At 34.5% G+C, this 18,717-nt stretch overlaps 1 protein-coding gene across 1 annotated transcript in view; it reads left to right on the forward strand.

Annotated features, from left to right (window-relative positions):
* Positions 1 to 18,717, forward strand: part of AGBL1 (AGBL carboxypeptidase 1) — a 995,991-nt gene that overhangs the window by 488,169 nt on the left and 489,105 nt on the right. The window lies entirely within an intron of this gene.

Here is an 18,717-nt window from a genome sequence, read left to right on the forward strand (position 1 = left end):
TACGAGACATTCTCCTTTCTGAACTTCCTTGTTTCTGTCAAGGGCACCATCATTTTCACTGACACCTAGGCTCACAATCTCTGTATCATCCTATATTTACCCTGCATATCCAATCTCTTGCCAAGTCTAGCTTTTTCTATCAATAGTATATTCTGTATATATCTCCACTTTCCTCTACCCACAGAGCTGCTGCTATGGAGCAAGCTCTCATCAATTAATACCTGGACTATTGCAATTGTCTTATGGTGCATACAGATGCCAAAATGATCTTCCTAAAATCAAGTTGTGTCTGTGAAATTTCTCCATTGTCTTCTAACCCTCAAACTTTTCTACTTTCAGGATCAAATATAAAATCCTTAATTTTACTTTTAGAGTCCTTCACATCATGAACTTTTCCTATCTTCCCAAGTCTTTATGTACTCTACTATTTTCTCCCTACCCTATGATATGCTGACATTGACCTTCCTGTTATTCCTCACATATAATGCTTCACTACCTTTTCTGTAGCTATCTCCTATTCAAGAATGCTTTCTCTCTCTCCTCTTTCTCCTGGCCTTCTTGATTTCCTTCAAGATTTTGCAACATAGCTAACATGGAAATGTTTTGCATGATTTCCCATATATATATATATATATATAATAGGTATCATTATTGTTTGCTTTCTCAATGGGTAGGGTAAAAATTGGAGGAAGGGAAATAATTTGGAACTCAAAATAAAAAAAAAGAATGCTAAAATGAATAATAAATTTGTTTTTTAAAATTATGTTAAATATCATAAATTATCAGTAAAGTTTTGGAAGGTAAAAAAGTTTCGGTTTACATTTGACTTTCTGTTTGTATCTTCTTTATAAGATTATCTTGCATTCACACTGCATATATCTTATATGTGCATTTTTTTCTTATCCTGTTTCCTTCATTAGAGTGTGATCTGCTTGAACGCAGGGAACTTCCCTCCCCTCCAAATTTTATAATCCTAACACTTAGCACAAAGTCTGATACAGAGTAAGTGATAATTAAATGTTTTGTGACTATATAAACCTAATTTCAGTGAAACTGTTTGCTAGTTTACACAGTAGTTTATGCCAAGTAAGGAGTTCTTCACCAAATAGATTGTGTTCTCAGGTTTATTAAAATGGTTTTATTTAATTTGATTATCTTTTTTATTCTTGCACATTGAGTAGCATCATGGTATGGTAGAGTGAGAACTGACTTTGGTGTCAGATGATCTGAGTGCAAAATAAGTTGCTATTACAAATTACTTTTGTCATGTTGAGGAAACCATTCAACCTCTCCAGTTATTTGTCTCCTCATATGGAAAGTGAAGGGCTGGACCTAGGCAGTCCCTTTCAGCTGCAAATCTTTGATCCCAATCTATTCCATTGATCTATCTACCTTGCTGCATTAAATCAATGTTTAAAACATTTTTATCTTTATTTAAAAAAATATAAGCAGGAATTCAAAAGCTCTTTTCTCTTATTAATCTTGACTCCCCACACTCCATTTTCCTTGAGATTCTTGACTTTGTTTTTCTCCAAATGAATTTTGCAATGTAATCTATAACTAAAAAGTACCACATTTGTAGTTTACTGAATCAGTAAAAAGCTTCCTTTATACTTCCATTGGGATAGCCCAATTATGATAAATTAATATCTATACAAAGTATTTAATTAATTCTTTAAAATTTTAAATATTTATATATGATGAGTGTATTGATATTCTAACTTTTAGATGTTTTATGTATTTTATATCTATTTGAATGGATTTCTCTTTGAGGGGAAATGGTATTATAATGCCCAACAAATGATCATGCAGCCTTTCATTCAAATGCTTCTAGTGACAGTTGCTCATGTGATTTCTGTCACTGTTCTTTCAATTTTCTTATAGAATGGGAAGGTGTGTCCTGCTTGGAAAAGTGCAAAAGTTTTGCTATTAAAAATGAAGAAGAGTGTCCATAAGTTGCTTAACCCCAATTGCTTATTAAAAAAAAAAGAAAATCTCTTTCTGAAATGGAACATAGCCCAAACTTCAGTTGAAAGAGTGCTCCTTTTAGCTCACATGTTTTGAGAAGTATGGAGTAAAGAAATACCTTAATGAAGAGAGCAAAGCAAATTGATTTGAGAATTGGAATACAGGTTTAAAGGTGATTGTTTGGTATCACATTTAGGTATAATTTATTTCACATTCATACTCTGTGTAAGGACCCTGGAAGTAACATGCATCCAGTCTTTTCATCTGATCCATAATTCAGGGACTCACAGAATCATAAGATTTTAAATTTAATTGAAACTTAACAATAATTAATTTTTAAAAGATAATTAATACCTCTCTTTACACAAATGAGGTAACAGAGTCAGAAAAATTAAGTAGTTTATCCAGGGTTATATAGGTATTAGCAGGATCAAGATTTGAACCCAGTTTTTTTTTCAAATTCAGTACACTATGTACTACTTCAATCTTAGTGAATTTTTTATATCCAAACACTTGCAACACATCATGCTTTGTTCTTGTCAACTCTAGTTGTTTTAAACATCTATCAACCAGGAAGAAACTCCCACATCTGTGCTCACATCTTAACACAAATTGCCTTCTTCTTTGAATGATTTCTTTTTACATATATTTGCTATTTATGATAAGAATTTGAATTGTGGAAATAGTTTGGAAAATCATTCTTATAATACAGCATTATTAATACCCTTCAGTAATATTAATGTTAATGACTAGGAAAAGACCAACAGGTATGAACCACATGAGAAAGGGAATGTGGTTTAAGAACCAGGAACAGAATGAGAAATGTTTGTAAAAAGTAGGAAGGATCCTTCACAACAACAAATTGGTGATCAAATTTTCATTCCAAATGGGGTCAACAGAAATGGAATCACATAGTCAATTGATAAATGGAATTATTTAGATAGTATCAAATCCCAGAAAAATGGAAACAAGGCTGATGGATGGTGATTAGGAGTTAATTGATAGGAAAAATGCACCTCAAAAAAGAGCACTTTCCAATAATTAGTGGAAGACAATAAACCATATTTTTTTCATATCAAGTCAGCATTCATTGGGTATCCAAAATCTAAGGATTAAGCAGGAGATAGAAAGCATTGTCTATGGCATTGATATAACCCAGGACAATCAACATAGATTCAGAGAAAACACACCATGAACTCAACTTAATAAATTGTTAAACATATAGTATATGAAAGTCATCCATAAAGTCCTATTACAACAGTTCATTATGATATGGATATGAATTGGATTCTTGAAGGCTATGCCAGTGGAGAGTAGGCTGTGGGAAATTATATCATGCTAGAAATACTATGACTTCCTGGAAATAAGCTGAATCTGATTTGTGAGGACCAGACTAGGTGAATATGGAGATTCTAAACACCAAAGAACTGGTCGCTTGGAAATGAAGTGACCAGGGCAAGCCCTGAAACAAATAAAAATTAAAACCATCCCTCTTCTATGTAGAACCTTCTGATCCTTCAGGGATGAGGAGAGAGACAGAAAAGAGGGTAGGCAGTATCACAAATTTCATAGTTTTTATTTCATCTATCAATTTAGCCATTGGTACTCCAGATATGAAATCTAGAAAAAAACTGAATCATATCAGTTATGACATTATCCTGGATGACCTCTGTAACTACCTACACGTATTTGAACTAATCTTCCATATAGGAGAAAATAAAAGCAACAAATACATGGAGATAGTACATCATACATGTAGCTAGATGGATGACTTTGATTTATTACTGTATTTATTTGTTTGATAGAGACCATAAATGGGTAATGAGTTTTGCCTATAATTGAGCTAAAGGAGGAGAGGAGACTGGATTGATTTTGTGGAATTATAAATTCTTAAATTCCTTTAATCCCTCCCCCAAACCTCTCTTGGAAGCAAAGGTCCATCTTTTAATATTAATGTTATAATGTTGTATTGTTGTGAGTGATGGAGTACTACTATTTACAGAGAATTAAAAATGGGTGTGACTCAGAGGGTTATGGAAAGGTACACTGTAGGTCTGAAGGTTGCTAAATATAATATAGAAAAATACATAGAAAAATTATAGTAAAAGATACTAGATACATGATTTTAAAAGATGATTTAGTCATATGTGTAGAAAAGGAGATAACAAAGGTCATTTGTGGAATTGATATTCTCGTGATATTAGACAAAAATGAGCAAGAGCCCTAAATTATTGTATGGTCCTCCTATGGTGAACTTTTGGGAAGAAATGGTCAAGAATCAAACAGGATGATCAGTCCTGGGGGGGATTTGTGGTAATAGTAGACAGAGTTCTCAACTTGGGGTCAAGAGGATTACATTCAAATATTGCCTCAGACATTTAATATTTGTGTGACCCTGTGCAAGTTACTCTAGCTCTGCTGGGATCATTCTGCTCATCTGTGAAATGGCCATCATAAAAGCATCTATCTCATAGGACTGATATGAAAATCAAGGTACATAAAATGTGTAAAGCTCTTTGCAAAACTTAAATACTTCATAATCGGTAAGGGTTATTATTATGGCATATCAGAATACCATCATTGTTGAGATAGCAGAAACATTTGAGTATTTGGTCACTTAAGTGTGTGCAAGAAATTTGCTCAGCCTGAGAGACAGGGAAGCAAAAGCAAATTTTTCTCTTGCTTCAAAGAGCCTATATTTCATGAAGGGATGTTTTTTGGTCTTGAACAGCTTTTTTCTCCCCAAGGAACATTTTTTCTGGTAGTAGTGTGCTAGTCATTCCCTTCCCCCAACCCCCAAACTCCCTGTTCCATTCCTTAGGAGTACCATGATGGCCCCAAACAAGAAGTAACATGATAGGTGAAAGATGAAATGACAGAGGAAGCAAAAGTTCAAGCTTCATAGAATATTGATTTATTGAGCAGTGCATACCAATTGCTTAACAAATTGGAACCAGTAATCTTCCTCAGCTTTGTCATTAGCCCCCAAATATAAGGGTAGATAGATTTTTATACAGTAAAAGCAATTAACAAAATAATACCTATTAATTAAAAGGAAACAATTAACGAGGATACATTAGGTATTCTGATTTAGAATTGGAGGAAAGATTAGAGACTTTCCAAATTGGGGAGAAGAGTCTAAACAGGTACAATTTACTGAAATCAGAAAAAGGGGTGTCCCACTACCTTACCCAAGTTATCTGTGAACAATCAATGGAACATGGAAACAATAACTGATTGATCAGCATGGGTCCAGTTTTCAGAAAAGACATAAGGGTTGCTTGAGATATACAATTGTGAGAAAGCTCTTTGCATCAATCTTTGGATCTAAGGACCTAGGTTATACTGACCAGAAATCTGGTCACATCCAAAGACTGATGCAAGGAGTTTTCTCATAATTGTATACATATCAAGCAAGTCATATGTCTTATTTGAAAACTGCCCCCATACTGATCAATCAATGATCATTTCTATGTTGCTTTGAATATTCACAGACACTTGGAAAGGGGAGTGGGACAATTCTTTGTTTGATTTCAGGAAGTTGTACGTGTTAACTCTCTCCCTCCCAATTTGGAAAGTCCTTAATATGTTTTACAAATAGAAATAGATTACCCAATGTTTTATCCTGGTTAATTGTTTCCTGTTAATTAATTGGTCTTATTTGATTGCTTTTAATGTGTAAACATCTATCTCTCCCTGTATTTGGGGTCCAGTGCCAAAGTTGAGGAAGGTAACTGGCCCCCATTTTTTGGGCAATTTGGCATGCATTGCTTAATAAATCAGTATGCTCAGAAGCTCAAACCTTTGTTTCCTCAGTCATTTCATCTTTACTTGTCAGAGGAACAGGGCTAAGATGTTTAACTCATGGCACAAATATTGGAGTTAAGTTAGAAAGGAGCTCATAGTGGCAAGGTCAAGATGGGCTTCTTGTACTCTGTGATTATTAGAGCATAGAATTCTTTCTTCTAATGGCTGACACATACTAGGCATGAATATTTTTTTTTACTCATTTTAGGGAACAAACATGGCATTCTTGTTTTCTTTATGCAGGAAGTTAAGTTAGAGGAGAAGGAATATTTTTCTTTAAATGAGAGGTTCTTGCTCTGTGAATGGTAAACTTAAAAAAACATATTAATAATAGCATTTCAATACAGTTGGTTGCCATAATCCTATGTATTTCATTTTATGCATTTACAAGCTTTATTCTGAGAATGATTCGGTTGATTTACTAGACTGTCAAAGGGGCCCAAGAAAATTTTTTTTTTTTGCTTTTTGGAGGGCAGTTGGGGTTAAGTGACTTGCCCAAGGTCACATGGCATATGTGTGTGTGTGTGTGTGTGTGTGTGTGTGTGTGAAGTGTCTGAGGCCAGATCTGAACTCAGGTCATCCTGACTTCATGGCCGTTGCTCTATTCACTGTGCCACCTAGCCACCCCAAGGGTCCAAGAAATTTAAGATGAACAAACAAGATTAAGAACTCCTGTATTAAAATCTTGTGACCAGTCAATTAGTCTGATTAATCAATAAGGTTGAGAGCAGCCAATGCCATGCTCTTGGTCAAATAATAGATTACTGTAAACGAGGCAGTATGTTGATCTCTCATAGGATAAACACACTACTCCCACATTACATTTTGGAGCTGGATAGGGGGCATAGGCAGTCACCCTTAGGGGACATTTATTTTTTATGCATACTCTCTTGTAGACCCTAAGTAGTCACCCAAATCTCGCCTTACCATCTGTTCTCTGGCTAGGTGCTTCCCTGGGAATTTTGCATGATGAAAATTTGTTGCGCAAAATATGATGTTCCTATTGACACACGTTATTAGAGCATCCCCAACAACTGTGGCTGAAAGGCAACCCCCCCCCCCGCTTCTTCCTTTTCTCCATCCTAGCCATGCTTATTTATAAAGCTCTGGGTGCTATGTCTGCCTGATAATGCCCCATGCTGCTCCAGCAGCTTCCTGAGTTTTACTTGCTTCTCTTTGCCTTTATAGATATTCTTATCCTGTATTCACATTGCATCCTGCTTTTAGAATGCACAGTGAATGGAGGAGCTGCTTCCTAAATATCAAACACTGTGCTTCTCTTTAGACTTTTGAGCTCACTGTGCCCCAGGCACTAATATTATCAGGGTTGACATCATTCACTCCATCTGATGTGCCCTATCTCTCCATTTATCAGTAATGGATGGGGGATTGTGGAATAATTTTATCTTCTGACTGCAGCTTTATAGATTCTCCTTGAAAAAGTGACTCAATTTACTTTTTCTCACTCTTTATTTCCCCATATTCTCTTCCTTAGTCTCAGTCTCTTTTTGCAGCTGGATTCTGAGTTTCAAGACACTATAACTGATATAGAATATTTTCTGGTGACCAGTTCAATAATGCAGCCTTTAGCAGTTGAACTATATCTATGTATAGTGTTGAAGAAATGAGTGATTGGGATAGCCTTCTTCTTTAGAGTATGCTGGCCTTCATTTGACCATGACTATGCTTTAGGATGAAAACTGGGATTATTGGCTAGTGATCAGTGTGTGAAAGTTCTGTGCTTGGCAGTTTGACAAAAGCTTGGACTTGATGCCCACAATGACTAAATTTCCCATGCATGAGAGGAGGTATGCCCCTTCCCAAGGAGAGGTGGGACTGCCTTGAACTCCTTTAAGGTGTAATCAAAAATCAGTTTCTATAGAATTATGTTTCATGAGGTCCTCATTTATATAATTTTTCTTTTTTAGGCCCTGTTTGGAACCATATTGTAATTGAAATGAACCAACTTCTCTGACTTATTTGAACAAGAGAAGACTGGTTAGACCATGTGCCCTTATCTGTGAATCATAAAATGAGGAATGCTTTCTTTTTCCTCTTTAAGTTTGTAATTTCAGAGGGAGAAAATGGCAGTTATCATCATTGCACTCTCCTTTCTAAACAAACTAGGGCTATAAAATTCATTTGAGGGATGGCCTTTTTCAGAGAGTGGAGAAACTGAATATATTGCCAGCTAGTGGTAGCTGTCCATCTGCTAAATCTCTCCACACATGGGGAGCAGCTGTCATTTCAGAAATGCTACAGTAGATAATAAGATAGGGTGCATTTCATCTTCAAATACTTAAAACAAATCCTGGGGAATAGCAGCAGCTATTTTTCTGACTACAAGAAATCTCTGATGTTATTAACACAAAATGCCAAAAGGATTTGGAGATTTGAAGCAAATAGATTTGCTTTAAAAGGAAAAACACTCGAGGTTGGCAGAGTATGTATTGTAATAATCTTTAGTTGGATATACATAGGTAGTGCTGAATCCACATTCACACACTGAGATATCATGGAAATCACAGTCACATACATAGTGTAGAACACAGATACAAGTACATATGTCCCTAAGACCCATGGGCAACATACAGATACAATATCATTTTATTCCCCAAACTGGTAGCCTTTACAACTTAGCTCCCTCTGTGGCTTGCCAATTCTCCTCATCACCCAGGTGCTGTGCCTATGACAATGACTATATTTGGATAGTTTACTCAGGGTAGAACATGGTGGAACTTTCTGTGAGAACATTTAAATTGGGGTTGGCAAACTCAAGAAATGGCTATGGTAGTTAGAAACTTTGGGGGAAGAGGTTGAATTATATGATATCGAATTGCTTGACATTCCCATATATCATGTCTCCTATTAAGTTTTGGTCTCTTGCATCTAAATTTCTGTTCCTCTAGCTAGCTTTAACTTTTTACTGGTTACAGATCTACTCAATGGATTTGATTGCTTCAAAGAAATCCCTAAAGCCACCAGTTCTGATCTTTGGGGCTATCCGTCTTGCTCCTGAAATTTTTTTTCAAGGTATTCCGGGGTAGAGAACATCCTGATCCAAAACACAGAGATGGCAGAGTTGAATTTTCTATTTCTTGGGGAAACAAAGATATTTGGTGGGAGAATAGAATATGTTGTAGAAAATTATGAGAAAGACCTGGTAATGTAGAGTGGCAATAGTTTGTGGTGGACCTTGAGCAAAATGTAAAGGTGTTTGAAATTTACTAATTGAGAAATAATGGGACCTCCAATTTGTCTGCTGAACAGCCTATAGTTCTTTAAAGCCCAAATGAAATGTTATCTTATCCATGAAACATTCTCTGATAACTTCAGTTGATAATCACCATTTCTCCCAAGATCGCACATAGCTCTTTGTCAGTCCTCAAATATAATTCCCCTGTATTATTTAGTGTTATAGTTACCTAAGTATATGCCCTATTCCTTCTATCACACCTTTTGGCCAATAGCTCTAACTAAGATGCCATGATTTCTCTTACTCTGAATTTAACAATAGGCAGCATATAAAAGTAGATAGCCTCAAACTCTTTGATGGTGTTCAGGGAAGTTTACTATAATGAATTTACACAGCTCTGTATAGTATATTGGAATGAGAAAGAACAAAAATACCAGAGGTCTCTTCATGGCAAAGAAAAGTAGCCCTAGATGTCCACTATAAAATAAAGATAATAATAGCACCTACCTCCCAGGGTTGTTTTGAGCACCATGTGAGATAACATTTGTAAAGCATCTATCACAAGTTCATAGCAGGTACTTTATACATACATACACACACACACACACACACAGAGAAAGTCTATTTGCTTATTTCTTTCCTGGATCATCAATTACTTGTTGGACATTATTAACTGTATGTGCCATATGCCCACAATGGAATGCATTGTCGTTCTCCCTAAGAAACTTCTAATCCAAACCATTCAATTTCTATTAAGGAAACTGTCATATTTCTAGGAACCAAGATTCAGAACCCCAGAGTGATCCTTGTTTCTTCATTCTCCCTCATTCTCCATACCCAATGAATTGACAAGTTATGCCAACTCTAATTAGATATTTTTTGGGTCCATGCCCACCTCTCCACTCATACAACCACCACCTTATTTCAAACTCTCTTTATCAGTCCTCCTAGATTACTACGATAAATTCTTAATTGACATCTGCTCCTATTCTTTCCTGGTTTTTATTGATTCTACCAACAACTGCTTAAATAATCTTCCTTAAAACACATATCTGATTATATAACTTCTTCACTCAAGATGCTTCAATAGCTCCCTGTTGCTTTTAGGATAAAATGCAAACTCTTCAGCTTGGTGCTAAAGTTCTTCACAGTCTACATTGATTCTTTCTATTCTTGTCTCACATTCCTTCCCTTCATATAATTTATCTTTTTCCTGGCCTGAGTCCAATTCAGGACCTATTGGTGATTCAGACTCCTGATTAGAATGCAATAAGACAGTTGTGGATTATGAAATGCAATAAAATAAATTCAAGTGTAATGAAGAATTAAAAGAAAACACATATAAAAATGAGATGCTACTTTTGTAGATGTTTTGCAGGGCAATGAAACTCTGTCAAAGCTCAGGAACACCAACTGCCCCATAGTTGGATTAAAAAATACTCCTAGTTCTCTAGAGTCTAGAGACCAATTAGATCATGAAAACAAACTCTTTTAAGGGAAATGACCATGGCCTATGTAAAATAAGTGCTGTTCCTACCACAATATTAAAATCAAACTGATCTACTTGCTGGTCCTATAGTTCAAAATTTTGCTTCTCTTACCTGTGGTGCTTCATAGGTTCTCTTCCATGCTCATAAATGTACTCCCTCTTCACCTCTACCCCTTAAAGTATTTAGAATCAATCAGGGTTCAACTCATGTTCTCTCCCAATCTCCCCACATTAGTTTCTTCTCTTCTAAAATTATTTTGCAAATAGTCCCAAAAATATTAAGTTCCCCCAAATTGAATGTAAACTCCTCTAGGGCAGAAATTTCTTTTTTAATTTTGTCTTTGCACCTCTAGCCCAAGGACTTATACTTTTAGGGGATTCTTGTTGGATGGAATTGGAGCATGGTTGGGTAGGCAGAAGTTAGGACGAAGTAAAGTGAGTCTAGTTCTGAGGGTTTTTTTAAGCTCTAGGGACTTCAGCAAAAGGACTTCACATTTCTGGGTCTCAGGTGTCCTAATCTTGCATGTGAAACATGTAGTGGGGATAAAAGTCACAATCAAGGCAAGGTTTCCCAGTTTACAAAACCATAGATTTGCTTATAATGCACAGCATTAACAAATCTTTGATTGTGTATTCAGTTTCAGTCTTCATCTGTGAACCACTGAACTAAGCCTCTAGAGAGCAAATTGAAAGCTATATGCTCAGACTATAGTATACATACACTTTTATTTTCATCTTCGCAAATAGAAATGCTTTTCTTAGGGACAAAGGCACCTTTCATCATTTTCTTTGAGCTACAGAAATCACAGCACCAGCGGGGATCTAGGCCAAGGAGAGGAGACTCAGAGTATTTAAAGGGTATCAAGTGACTGAACGGCATGGACATAATGCCCTTTGATTTAGAAAAAAAAAGAAATTCATTTAATCTTAGCAAACACACACAAAAGTGAATCTTGGCTTCCTGCTCCTTTTATTTGCTATCAGCATTAAAGATCTGCTTAATATTTTACCTTCACCCTTGGTCACCAAGCGGAACAAACCAAGTCCTATCACTAGATGTCATCGCTATTAAGAAGCAGGAAGAAAGAGAAGAGTGGAAAGAAAAAGAAATATCAGGCAGGGAGGTTCATGAAACCTACAATGGCTCAAGTCAAAACATTTTAATGCTAAAAAAAGAAGAAGAAATGATTAAACTGAAGAATTTAAGCTTCCAATAAGATATAAAAAGGGACTGATAAACCACAAGAAGCAAATATTTAAAGATGGTTTTAAGAACTTAGAGATGGAAATGGAATGAATATAGGTAATTTGAGCCCTCTACTTTCTGGGCTTAAAGAAAAGAAAATAGACATTGCTATCATAGGAACTTTCTGCTCACCTGTCAATGTCCTCTTATGCTCTACCTCTCTTTAAATGACATAGCTGTGATTAAAATAAACAACAAAATCATGACTAAGTCTTAGCTGGTAATCAATACCTTTCTCTTATGGAAGAACATTCAAGCTGGGAGCCATTATTGCTTCTCATAGCCTTTACATATCATTTAAATGTGGGATCATGGCCAGTACTTGATCTGAAGGTAGAGAAAATATTCTATAATAAACATCATCCAGACCAGTTTGAATTGGTGCCATTTTAGCCATTCACCAAAAAGGGCAGTTTCCTTAGCTCTAATACAATGCCAATCACACCACCATGTATTTTAGGAGGGTCCTTGGGCAAGGTGAATTGTATCAAGTCCCTATTTTTATACCCATCTAGGAATAGCTAAATTCTTTCTCCTTATTAAGTAAAACATATGCAAGGAAACTCAGGGACTGCTTTCTTTATCAGATCACAAGAATCCTTTGAAATGAGTAGCTCAAACAAAGATATATTCTCATGATACATATGATGCAGATATAGAATTATTTAGTCCCCAATTCCTATTGGATGATGGTCATCTCTATGCCTCTGTTTTCTTCATCTGAAATTAGAGTCAAAAAAGAGGGATGAGTCCTTTCAGAAATCACAGAGATAATCAACCAATATAAACTTTGACAAATGACGAAAATTCCATGAGATAAAGACTTTATATAACTTTGGCCTCCATACAGATATGGAAAGTGAGACCCATAAAGACAATTTGGAAAAAAAAGAAACTGTCCCAGAAAAGCTATAACACATATGAATAGATATTCTATCAAAGATATTGAACAGTCCTTAATGAAAATTTTTTTAAAGATTTCCCAGATTTTTTATAGATTTTATAGATTTTTTATAAATTTCACCAGAAAGTCTAGAATAATTCAAAAGAGAACTAGCACTTTTAAAAGATGGAAATAAACTGATTTATAAGAAATATTAATTCTTAAAGTAGAAATAATGAAGAGAAATAACAGAACAGAAAAGCAAAAAAATATTATCAAGGATCTCTCCAAATTCATAGAGGCTTTGAAAAAGAGAGTGCCAGATTTTAAGCTGAAAGTTTTAACTATAAAAGAAAATTTGGGTGAAGAGAAGTAAAAGACAGTAACTTTGAGAAAACACAAATGGCATATCATCTTAAGTCATAGAAAATTAATAGAATGAGAAGATAGGGTATATGCAAATAGCTTATGGGTTATGATGTGAAGAAAATAAAGACGTATTAGATTTCAAAAGTTGAATATGATACTATAAAAATATTAAAAGAAAGCCATCCATAACTTTTGAATACAGACAATAAAGCATTGAGTGATTGAATCTACCAATTGTTACCATATAAAAGCAAGATGGTACCACATTCGAAATTCAAAGACATGTAATGGTGATATTTCACAATTTTAATCCCCCCCCCCAAAAAAAAAGAAAACAGGGGTTTTTTTTCAAGCAGCCAAGAGAAAGACTTCAGCTATTAAGGAACCTCACTTAAATAATCCAAGACAGAGGTGCCTAGGTGCTGGAGTCAGGAGGACCTGAGTTCAAATCTGATCTCAGATACTTAACAAACTTACTAGCCTTATGACCTTGGGAAAGCCACTTAACCCAAATTACCCATACTTCCCCCTAAAAAAAATAATCCAAGATTATTCTCCAGGCACAAAAAAATCATAGAAAAACAGAATAGGATATTCTAAAAAGTAAAGGACATCAGTTTGGAACCCAAAATAGCATGTTATAACTTAGAGCAAAAGATGAACCTTTAATAAAACAGAGGCATTCTTAAAACGAAAGCAAAATTAATGGCAAGCAGCACATTCAATTGCAAAATCTTCAAGTAAGAGAAACATAAAAAAAATAAAATACTAACAAATCAATCTCACCAGATTTTAGTCTTTTTTTTAATCAGAAGAGTGATTAGGCTGAGAAATTAAAAAAGAGGTTCAGAGAATTTTAAAAGACAAGAACATAGGCACACCTTTAAGGAAAAAGCTGCATAATTTGATATATCTGGTCCTTATACCTTCAATATGATATCTTATTTATTGTTTGAAAAACTTTAAAATGCTAAGGAATATTTATAACAAAGATATGGAAAAAGTGAGGAGATATGAAGCTGAAATACTTAAGCCCAATCAAGTTTGAGTCATTAAAAAAATTGGGACAATTGACACACCTTGTCCTTCTAGTGTTATTAAGGGGTAAAATATTTCTAAGAGTTAAAGATTTAAGGAAGGTTTAAAGAATTTGAATAAGAAAAGGAGGAGGAATTGAGATAATATTATATTAACACATTAATATTAATTGAGATAATATTATATTAACATAAATGTGAATCATTGTCTTTTCTTGGGAATGAGGTGGGGTGGACAACACATATTGGGAAATCATTTCAGTGTTAAGAGGGAAGGTAAAAAGAAAGAGGGGAATGAGAATATATTCTTTAAAAAAGATTCTGGGAAGATGGAGGAGTATGTCAGAAAATTTTTGGCTCTCCAAATTCCCTCCACAGAAAAAGACAACATTGCCTCAGAGAGAATGTAGAGCAGCAGAAATAAACAAAAGTCAGGGTAAAGCTGTTGTTCTCATGATACAACATAAGAAGACCCCAGGAAAGATTTGACCTCCAGGGACAGAGGTTTGATCTGAGGGAAGCAGAAATAACTCCATGTCAACTCTGTGGAATCTATAAACAACAGTTTTGGGGGGCATCTGGGTTGAGAGGTAGTCCCAGCCTTAGGTCCAGGGCTGTGACTGAAAGGAGAAGGAACCAGCACATACCTGGTGAGTGCAGTAACAGTAGGTTGGTTACCCTGTTGGATGTGGGCACTTTCAGGACAACAGAGCCACTGGTTTTAGTTCAGGGAAAACAGCATAGCTGTAGTTTGTAGCCACTGGAGGGACATCAGGGAGTATGATGATTTATGGGACAGTATGTGGGAGCTCTACTTAAGGCTTATTCGTGAAGAAGAAAGTCTAACTTTAGGCCTCAGGACAGAACTTACAAAATAACAAAAAGAAGGACCTGAGACTTGAGGCACTAATCCCCATATCGCAGGACTAGGACATGATCACATTAATAGCTGCAAAAAATAAAATAAAAAAAAAATCAAAATGAGCAAAGGAGAAAGAACCCAATCATAGATAGCTACTATGGTGATAGAAAATATCTGTGTTCATATTCAGAGGAAGATAATAGAGCTAAAAAAGTCACTCCTTTTTCAATGAGAAATGTCAAAGGGTCCAAAGAAGAAAAAGATTTCTTAGAAGAACTCAAAAAGGACTTTGAAAATTAAGTAAGATTGAGGAAAAATTAGTAAAAAATAAGAGTAATCCAAGAAAATCAACAAAAACATGAAAAGAAATTCAACCAACTTGAAATAGAGTACCAAAAACTTAAGGTAGAAAATAATTCTTTAAAATCTAGAATTGGGCAAAAGGAAGCTAATGACATTCTAAGACACAAAGAAATAATAAAAAATATTTAAAAAAGAGACTATGAAACATCTCATAAAAAAAAACAACTGATCTGGAGAACAGATTGAGGGGAAATGATATAGCAATAGTAAGACTGCCTGAAAATTATGACAAAAAGAAAAATCCTGGTACAATATTAAAAGAGGTTATCAAGTTGCCCTGAAGTTCTAGAATAGGAACAGAGACTCAGGGAGACTTCCAGAGAGGGAGCCTGAGTAATGGCTACCACATCTAAGGAAGGCAGCAGGTGTGCAAATTAGGCATATCTAAGAAAAAATAGAAAAAAATCATCAGTCATCACCTGAGATACCAGAAGGGCTTAGAGGAATAACATAGTCAAGTTTCAAAGCTTGTTTTCAAAGTTTTCAAAAATTAAGGAGAAAATATTGGAAGTAAGAAGAAAAAATTATTTAAATATTGTGGTGCTACAATAAGGATTACACAGTATAAACGACTACATTGAAAGACCATAGGTGTTGGAATACTATGTTTTATAGGGTAAAAAACTGGGTTTATGATCAAGGGTAACGTACTCAGCAAAGTTAAATATAATCTTGAATGAAAAAAAAAGACATTTAACTAATTGAAGGACTTTCAGGTATTTGTGACAAAAAACAGGGGAAATTTGATATATAATATCCTGGAGAAAAAAAATTAATATTAAGGACAAATTAAAGGACTCAATAAGGTCAAATCTTTTCTCTTATATATGAAAATATTATTACATCTATTATGACTGCCAATTTTATTTGGGTACTTTGAAAGAAAGGTTTGGGTTGATTTGAGTATCATGGAATGATTATAAAACAATAAAACCATGTAGGGAGACATAAAAAGAATTCATTATCTCATACAAATGAGGCAGAAAAAGAAAAAATGATATGGAGGATGCTTGGGGGAAAGTGGGAAGTACTGAAAACTTACTCTCAGTGGTAACGGGTTAAAGAGGGAGCAACATATATACATACATACATACATACATATTTACATACATACATACATACCTACACACATATGTATTAAGATAGAAATGTATAGATATCTGCATATCTATATCGAAAAGGATATAAAATTCTTCTATATTAAAAGAGAAAGGGAATAGGGTAGGGGGAGAGGATAATGATGGGATTGTTAGAAGGGTGGGTAGGTTGAGAAATAAGAAGACAAAGTAGCTTGTAGAAGTAAAGCAGAGGAGTGAGGAGGGATAGGAACAGGGAGAGAATGATAGTGAGGAAAAATAGGAAGAAGGAACAACAAGTAACTAGAGCTTAGAATGTAAATGGGATGAATTTAGCCATAAAATGGAAACATAGATTAAAAAAATAGAATTCAATAATATGTTGCTTTCAGGAAATGCCATAAAACTGAGAGATATACACAAACATAAAATAAATGTCAGGAGTAAAATTTATTATATAAAATAACAGGGGATAGTAATCATGATTTCAGACAAAGTTAGAGCTAAAGTTGATTTTCATCAAAAGAGAAAAGTAGGGAAACTATACTATGGGTCAGATGTATAATTCAGTATTGTTTTAGACCATTTAAAATAAAACATTTTAAAATACCTGACAGTATACCTGCCAAAACAGATGCAGGAACTATATGAATATAAACACAAAACATTTTATATAAATAAAATTAGATCTAAAAAATTGAAGTAATATTTATTATTCATAGATAGGAAAAGCCAATATAATAAATAATGACAGTTTTACCTAATTAATCAATTTCTGTAATGCCATCACAATTAAATTACTAAAAATTGTCTTACTGGGTTAGAAAAAAATACAACAAAGTTCATTTAGAAGGACAGAAGGTCAGGAACTTCAAAAAATTGGGGGGGGGGAATGATGTGAAGGAAGCACATCAAGTAGTGTCAGACATTAAATCATATTATAAGGTGAGAGCATTGTTGAAGTGTAAAATGGATAATTTTCATTATTTTAAGTTAAAATGTTCTTGTATAAATAAAACCTATACAGTCAACAAAAGAAGGAATACACAAAATTGGGGTGAAAAAACCTTTGATATAGACAATCTCTCTTATAGAATGGGATTGGGCTGGAATGTTGCTGTGTATATGTGGAATACTGCTATAGGATATGATGAGCTGGTTGACTTAGAAAAGACCATAAAAGATTGGATTTTTGAAAAAGATGCTATCCACCTTCAGAAAAACACAGGGCAAATAGAAATAAGCATAGTAAAGTCTTACATATATGTGTATGAATGTCTGTGTCTCTCTCTCTATAAAATATATATATGTATGTGTAGGTGTTTATAGATTTCTATGTATATTCATAGTACATGTATTTGTGTGGGTACATTTGTATGTCTATGTGTACACATGTATATATACACACATACATATCTCCATGCTTAATTGTCGTCTTCTTGGGGGGGAGGAAAAAAAAATAAAAAGTGAACAGCAGAGAACAAAGAAATGTCACATAGAAGCAAAGAAAAGCTGGACAGCTTTGAAAACAATGTTTAATATTTATTATATAGGTTTTCTTGAAATGGAAATTTATTGCTTTATAGTGAATCCTCTCTTATGTTCATGACAGTTTTTCTTTTCTTATTTTGTACTTGTTTAAAATAAATCTAAAAAAGAAAAGAAATTTTTAAAAAGGACATCTATTCTCAGTCATCTTTAAGATGAGCAGAAAAGGGTTAGTTATTTCTTTAATTTACAGCTAACAAACTTTGCAAGACAGAGGGCAGTAGGATAATAGAATAAGAATAGTGAGCTAGAGGAACTGAGATGAGATGAAATGGAAAGCAGTTTAATCCGAGAGGGTTTAAATGAGAGTGACATTTTTTAACAGTTCTACAAAGTAAGGAAGTGTGTATATTCATGGTAAAAATAATGGCCTGATAATGAATTTTATCTGGAAGAGATGGGCACAAAAGGAGGCAACCTCATCTAAGCAAGAGTTGTATTTCCCCTCAGACACAACACTTACTAGCCTTGTGACCTTGGGCAAGTCACTTAACCCCAATTGCCCTACCTTCCTCCCTAGAAAAAGCAAAAAAAAAAAGGAGTTGTACTTCCCAAGATTTCATCCCATTTTGAAATGTATGAGCTCCTCTGGGTAACTGATATACTATGTGTTATGAGAGTCATATATCCAGATATATGACATATTGGACCGCATTGAAAGAAAATGTTAAACCTAGGACTCATAGAACACAAAAGAAAGATAAAATCATAAAAAATGTCCAAGAGAAATGTATCTATGAAAGTACTAATGTAGAAATGAAAAAAAAATGTATCACATTTTTTTTACTCTAAATTTTCTACCTTTTTATGAAGAAAATAAAAAGAATAAAGGATCATGTAAGATTATGGCCCAAAAATAGGAAAAAAAAGAAT

This window comes from Petaurus breviceps, unplaced genomic scaffold, assembly GCF_028583685.1.
Source record: "Petaurus breviceps papuanus isolate PSGF00001 unplaced genomic scaffold, PetGlider_PUasm1.0 37, whole genome shotgun sequence".
NCBI lineage: Eukaryota > Metazoa > Chordata > Mammalia > Diprotodontia > Petauridae > Petaurus > Petaurus breviceps.